Genomic DNA, 5,822 nt, shown 5'->3' with positions numbered 1-5,822 from the left:
TTTTTATTTTTTATTTTTTTTTGGGGAAAAAAAATTTTTTAAATTTCCCCTAAAAAGAAACGAAAAAAGTTTTAATGTACCTAACCCCTTCTTTTCCAAATTTTTTAGAATATTTTTTGATGCCAAAGTTTTTTTAACTCATTTGTTAAAAATTCCCATTGTTAAGGGAGGGAAAACATCTTTTCAAAAAAATTTTTTACTACTTTTTTTGGTTTTCCCCCAAAAAAAAAATTTATCGGAAAAAAGATAGGAAAAAAAACTGAATAATACTGAAATAAAAGGGGGAAATTCTTTTTCCAGTTTTCTATTCCAAAAAACTTTTAGAATGAAAAAAAAGGTTCTCTATTGAAATTTTCAAATTAATTTTTTTTTGATTCAAATTATACAAAGAATTTCAATTGGGTGTTCTGTGAAAAAAAATGAAATTAGTTAACTTTAAAAATAAAATAAAAACCAAAAATATGTTTTTATTTAGGGTTCCCAAATTTACATGCAAAAAAATTCCCGAGAGGTTTAAAGATAAGAACCCATTTTTTTCGGGAAAAAAACGGAATTTTAATTTCTGGTCCGGGGGGAAAAATCCTATTTCGAGACCAAAATTTTTTCATATCATTTGACCATTGAAACCTGATTTCAAAATTGAAGTATTTAGCAAAGACTCAGAATAGAAGAATAGAAAATTTCGATTTAAGTTTTAAATTATTTGAGTCCATATTTTTTTTTTTATTGACGTTTTAAAAAAGGGTGAAGGCAATTTAAATTTAAAAATTCAAAAATTTTTATGGAACAAATAGAAAAGGGGGATCAATTTTTTTCCAGTCCCCTTTTTTAGGGTTTTTTTCTTTCCCCAAAAAAGTTTTCGGTATGGGGTTTTTTGTTTTATTGTTAAAATAGTCATTTTTTCCCCACCCTTTTTTAAAAAGCAAAAAAAATTTTTTTTCAATATGTATAAACTTGGGCATAATAATGATTTTCTTTTACTTTTGATTTGATCGACCCTTTTTTTTATTATTAAATTTTTTATATGGTTTTAATAGTGATAATTTTATGGCTCATGATGGGTATTTGAATTTTTTTTTTTATATGAGTTTTTTAGATTTCCATGTGGGATTAGTTACAGTTGAATTTGAAAAAATTTATTTTTTGGGGAATTTGGGGGCTTTTATCTATTAATGGGATTTTGTTTATTTTTGGGAAATGTTTAAAAAAAGGTTTGTACATGGGGGTTTTTATTAATTTTGGGTTTTATCGGGTTGGGTTTTTTGAAATATTCAATAACTTAAATTTTTTTGGGGTCAATTTTTTTTTTTAGGGGCCCCTTTTTTTTATTTGCGGTGATAGAAAACCCTTTTCTTTTCGATGCCATACCCATTTGGCGGCATTAGGGGGGGGGTTTTTTTTTTTTTCCCTTTTTCGGGTTATTACATAATGTATTTGATTGATTATAGGAATAATAAAAAAATTGAATTTTTATTTTGCTCAAAAAGAAATTAAAGGATTTATTTTGATGTTGTTGGGATTTTTATCAGCTTTTATTTCATTTGATTATTGTTTATTCCAAAACATTTTATTTTTTGATCCCATTAACCCCAATGGAAATATTGGGATACAAACAAAAGGTCTTATAGGGCATAAAACAAATCAATTTTTTTTAGGTAATTTTCTTTTTACCACCTTTCTTGTTTTTTCCCAAAAATGAAATTTTAATGGGTTTTGTTTTGGGTTTTTCCCCGGCATTTAAATGCATTTTTTGTTTTTATTTATTACTTTTAAAATTTAAACTTATTTTCAAAATTAGGGGGAAAAAAAAACCCTTTTTTATTCAAATTTAGGGAAAAAAAGGGGTTTAAAAAAAATTTTTTTTTTCACAATGAATAAAATGAAATTTTTTTAAAAACGAAAATTCATTATAAAAAAAAGAAAAAGGGCCCTTTTTTTCATTTGTTTTTAAAAAAAAAATTTTTTTTTTTGGGCAAATTAAACCCCCATTTTTATTAGGAACGGGTTGGGTTATAGAAATTCCCAAAGGGGGGAAAATTTTTAAATTTTGGGTTTTTAAAATTTTTTGTCTTTTTCCCAGGATTAAAAATTTAAATTTATTTTTCCCTCATATATTTATTTTTAAAAAAACCCTCCCTTTAAAAATTTTTTTAAAAAATTTTTATTTTTTTTTTTTTAAAAATTTTAAAATTTTAAAAATTTAAAGGAAATAAATTTTTTTTTTTTAATCTTTTTCAAGTTTTTTTCCTTTTAAAAAAATTTTTTTTTTGGGCATTTTTTTTTTCCCTTGGGGGTTTTTTTCCCGGGGTATAAAAAAAGGGGGAATCCGACTTTTTTTTTTTTTTTTTTTTTTTTATTGTTTTTTTTTTTTTTTAATTTTTTTTTTTTTAAAAATTTTTTTTAAAATTTTTTTTTTTTCTTTAACCCCAAAAATTTTTTTTTTTCCTTTAATTTTTCTTTTTGGGTTTTTTTTTCTCTTTTCAAAAAAAAAAGGGAAAGGTCTTTTTCCTTTTTCCTTTTTCTTCAAAACATTTTTTTTTTTTTTTTTTTTTTTTTTTGGGGTTTTTTAAAGGAAATTATATTCTGTCAGGAATTTTAATAAAAAAAATTTTAAAAATTTAATTCTAAAAGGGGGTTTTTTGATTTATTATTTTTTTGAAAAATTTTTTTTCTAAATAAAGTTTAAAAAAAAGGTTTTAAAAAAAAATTTCCCTTTTTTGGGCAAAAAAAGGAAAAAAAAGGGGTTTTTTTTTTTCCCTTTTTAAGAAAGGTTGGAAAAAAAGGGGAAAAAAAAAATTTTAAAAAAAAAAATTTTTTAAAACAAAAAAAAGGGGATTTTGGAAAAAAAAAAATTGGGAAAAAACAAAAGGTATAAAGTGAAGGGAAGAAAAAAGTCCCTTTTTTTCCCCGCCCAGGGCTTTTATTAGGTATCTGTTTTTGAAAGGAACCGGGGAAAAGAAAGAACAATTGAATATTAGCGGGACAATTCATTGAACTGGATATTGAATTGCTGGTGCTTCAAAGTGTTAGTTACCAAATGCATAAAAACGTCTGAAGGTTACCTTCAGAATGGCAGAGGCGCTAAGTGTCTGAAATCATGGTTTGAAAACATGGGCGCCTGTTCCTGGTCAATTCTAGTAGGAAACCCTGGAGTGTTGCGAAGTTTCCCTTTGGATTTTTAGAACTGGATGATAGCTTAAATGAAAATTGAATACAGAAACCCTTATCTTTATTCAATTTTGGTTTTAAAATTTTCCTGAACTTTAAGAAGAAAAAGGCAGTTGAAACTTTGTATTCTACAAAAGGATAGAGGCAAGGAAGGTGGAAAAGAAAATGCATTGCCTCCTGTAAGAGGCTGAGGGAAAATACGAGGCGGAGTTGAAGGCGGTTTTTTTGATAAGAAGGTTTAAAAGAGGAGAATCCTATGTTGATTCCCGTGGAAGACGGTAAGTCACTATTCAGGCTGAATTTCTATAGTTGATTAGAATTTTTTCAAATAGGTTTCTTGAGTAGTAACCTCCGTTTGCTTAAATTAAAATAAAAAGTTTCCAACGAAAATTATTCGTTGGTCTGAGACCCTTGCCATAGAGGGTAATACATGCATTAAAGTCCCGTAAATGGACTGCCAAAGATTGATACTGTGCAGAAGAAATGAACAAGAAGTTTTGATGCAATTCCCAAGCATTCCTAGAGCCAGGAAGGGAAGCCAAACAATACGGATGGGCAGATTTTAATAAATGTCAGCTAAATAAAATAAGAAACTTCAAAGTCAAGCTTGATTAGCTTGATCACGTAAGGGAGGGAATCCTTGAACGAACCAACCTGCCGGGAATTTTTGCAACTTAACCACCATGTAACTTACGGGTACTAAAAGGAACTCCCCTCCAGCATGAAGGAGGGGGTGACTGTTCAGGGAAATGAGGTTTGTTGAAAAAACCTTTTTTCTCTTTCTTCATTTCAAGTTAGATGAGAACATATTGGGGAGCTTTCGAATAGTGGAGTCCTCCAAAAGTAGAGATAATTGATTAGCTAATGCGGTTCTCTCTAACTTTAGAAATGAACAAAATACTAAAAAAGTTTAATTTTTGGGGCCGGGGACTACCGAAGCCTCTTATTGATAGACAGGTTGTCTTTTCATTTAAATTTAAAAAATTTAAAAAAATTTTGATTTTAAAATTCCAAATTTTACCCCCCCACAAAAAAAACCCAAAAATTTGCAAATTTTTGTAAAAAAATGAAAACCCCCAAATTTTTCCCAAAAAACGGGAAAAGGGGTTTGAAAAGATTTTATTACCTTTTAGAAAACCCCAAAACCCTTTTTCCCCCAAATTTTACTCAAAAAAAAATTTTGGGTTTTAAAAAGGGGGGTTGGAAAACCGGGGGAAAAGGGCCTTTAATACCCTTTTAAAATTTTTTTTCCCGTTTTGCCAAAAATTTTTATATTTCCCCTTTTTTTGGGGGGTTTTTAAAAAAAAAATTATTTTTTTTTTTAAAAAAAAAAAAATTATAAGAAGGAAAAAAATTTTCCCGGCTTAAGGGGTTTTACCCCCTTTAAAAGGTTTTTTTTTTAAAAAGGCTTTTTTGGGGAAAAACAAGAAAAAAGGGGGGAAAATTGGTAGGTTTGGGGGTTTTTTCCCCAAAATTTTATTTAAACCCCCAAGTTTGGTATTTTCAAAATTAAAATGGGTTTCCCCTAAATTTTTTGGGGGGGGAAAAAACAAGAATTTTCCCAAAAAAAAAAGGGGGGATCAAAATTCCAAAAAAAATTAATTCACCCAAAACCCTAACCCTTTTCTTTTTTAAAAAAAAGGGTTTTTTAAAAAAAAGGAAAGGTTCAAAAACCCCTTAAAAGAGTTAAAGAAAAAAACCCTAAACCCCTTTTGGGGGAAAAAACCCCCAAACTTGGGGAAAAAACCCAAAATCCACCCGAAAGGGGCTTAACGTAAACCATTTCCCTTAAAATTTGAAATTTTAAAAAAGGCCCCCCGGATTCCCCTTTGAGGGCCTAAAAAAAGGAGGCCCGGATCTAACCAAATTTTGGGGGGGGTTTTCCCCTTGCCCCGAAAACGCCCCTTTCCCAAAAAAAGCCCCATAAAACTTTTATTTTATCCCAAACAAATTTTTCCAATTAAAAAATTTCTTTAAAAACCCCCCCCAAAACAAGCCCCGGGGATTTTCAAATTTTTCCTTTGAAACCCCCATTTTTTCCCATTTTTTTTAAAAATTTTGGGGAAACCCCGGGGAAAAAACTTTTAGCCCATTTTTTTTTCCCCGGCCCCTTTTATCACCCAAAAGGGGTTTCCCTTATTTTTGGCCCGGGGTTTTTGGGGCGTTTAAATTTTCCCCCCTTCTTTTACCCCTAAAAATTTTTTTTTAAAGAAAAATTTTAAAATTTTTCCCCCCCCCCCTTAAACAAAGGAATTTCTTTTTGAAAAATATTTCCCCTATTTTTAGGTTTTTTTTTGAAATACCATTTTTCTATTTTGCCCCAAGTTTTTTTTTTCCCCCGGGTTTTTACTTTTTACCTTTTTAATTGGAAAAATTTAAATTTTCAATTTTCCCCTTTGGGGCTTTGCTTTTTTTTATTTAAAGGGAATTCAAGTTTTTTTTGGGGATTTGGCCCTTTTTAAAATTTTTAGTTAATTTTTGGGGGTTTTTTTTCCGGATGGGTTTTCTTTCAGGGGAAAATTTTTTATTTGGGGACTTTTTTTTTTAAAAAATTTTTTATTAATTTTTAATTTTTTTCCATTTTTGGAACCCAAAAACTAATTGTTTAATCAAATGGGAATTTTAAAAAAATGTGGCTCCCCTTTTTTTTTCTT

The 5,822-nt window shown here is 28.9% G+C and overlaps 1 pseudogene; it reads right to left on the bottom strand.

Moving 5' to 3' along the window:
* Positions 1 to 3,853, bottom strand: part of LOC132047444 (ATP synthase subunit a, chloroplastic-like) — a 5,136-nt pseudogene extending 1,283 nt beyond the window's left edge.
* Positions 3,854 to 5,822: the final 1,969 nt, after the last annotated feature.

Source organism: Lycium ferocissimum, chromosome 2 (assembly GCF_029784015.1).
Source record: "Lycium ferocissimum isolate CSIRO_LF1 chromosome 2, AGI_CSIRO_Lferr_CH_V1, whole genome shotgun sequence".
Classification (NCBI taxonomy): domain Eukaryota; kingdom Viridiplantae; phylum Streptophyta; class Magnoliopsida; order Solanales; family Solanaceae; genus Lycium; species Lycium ferocissimum.
This window is presented reverse-complemented; position numbering and strand designations above follow the sequence as displayed.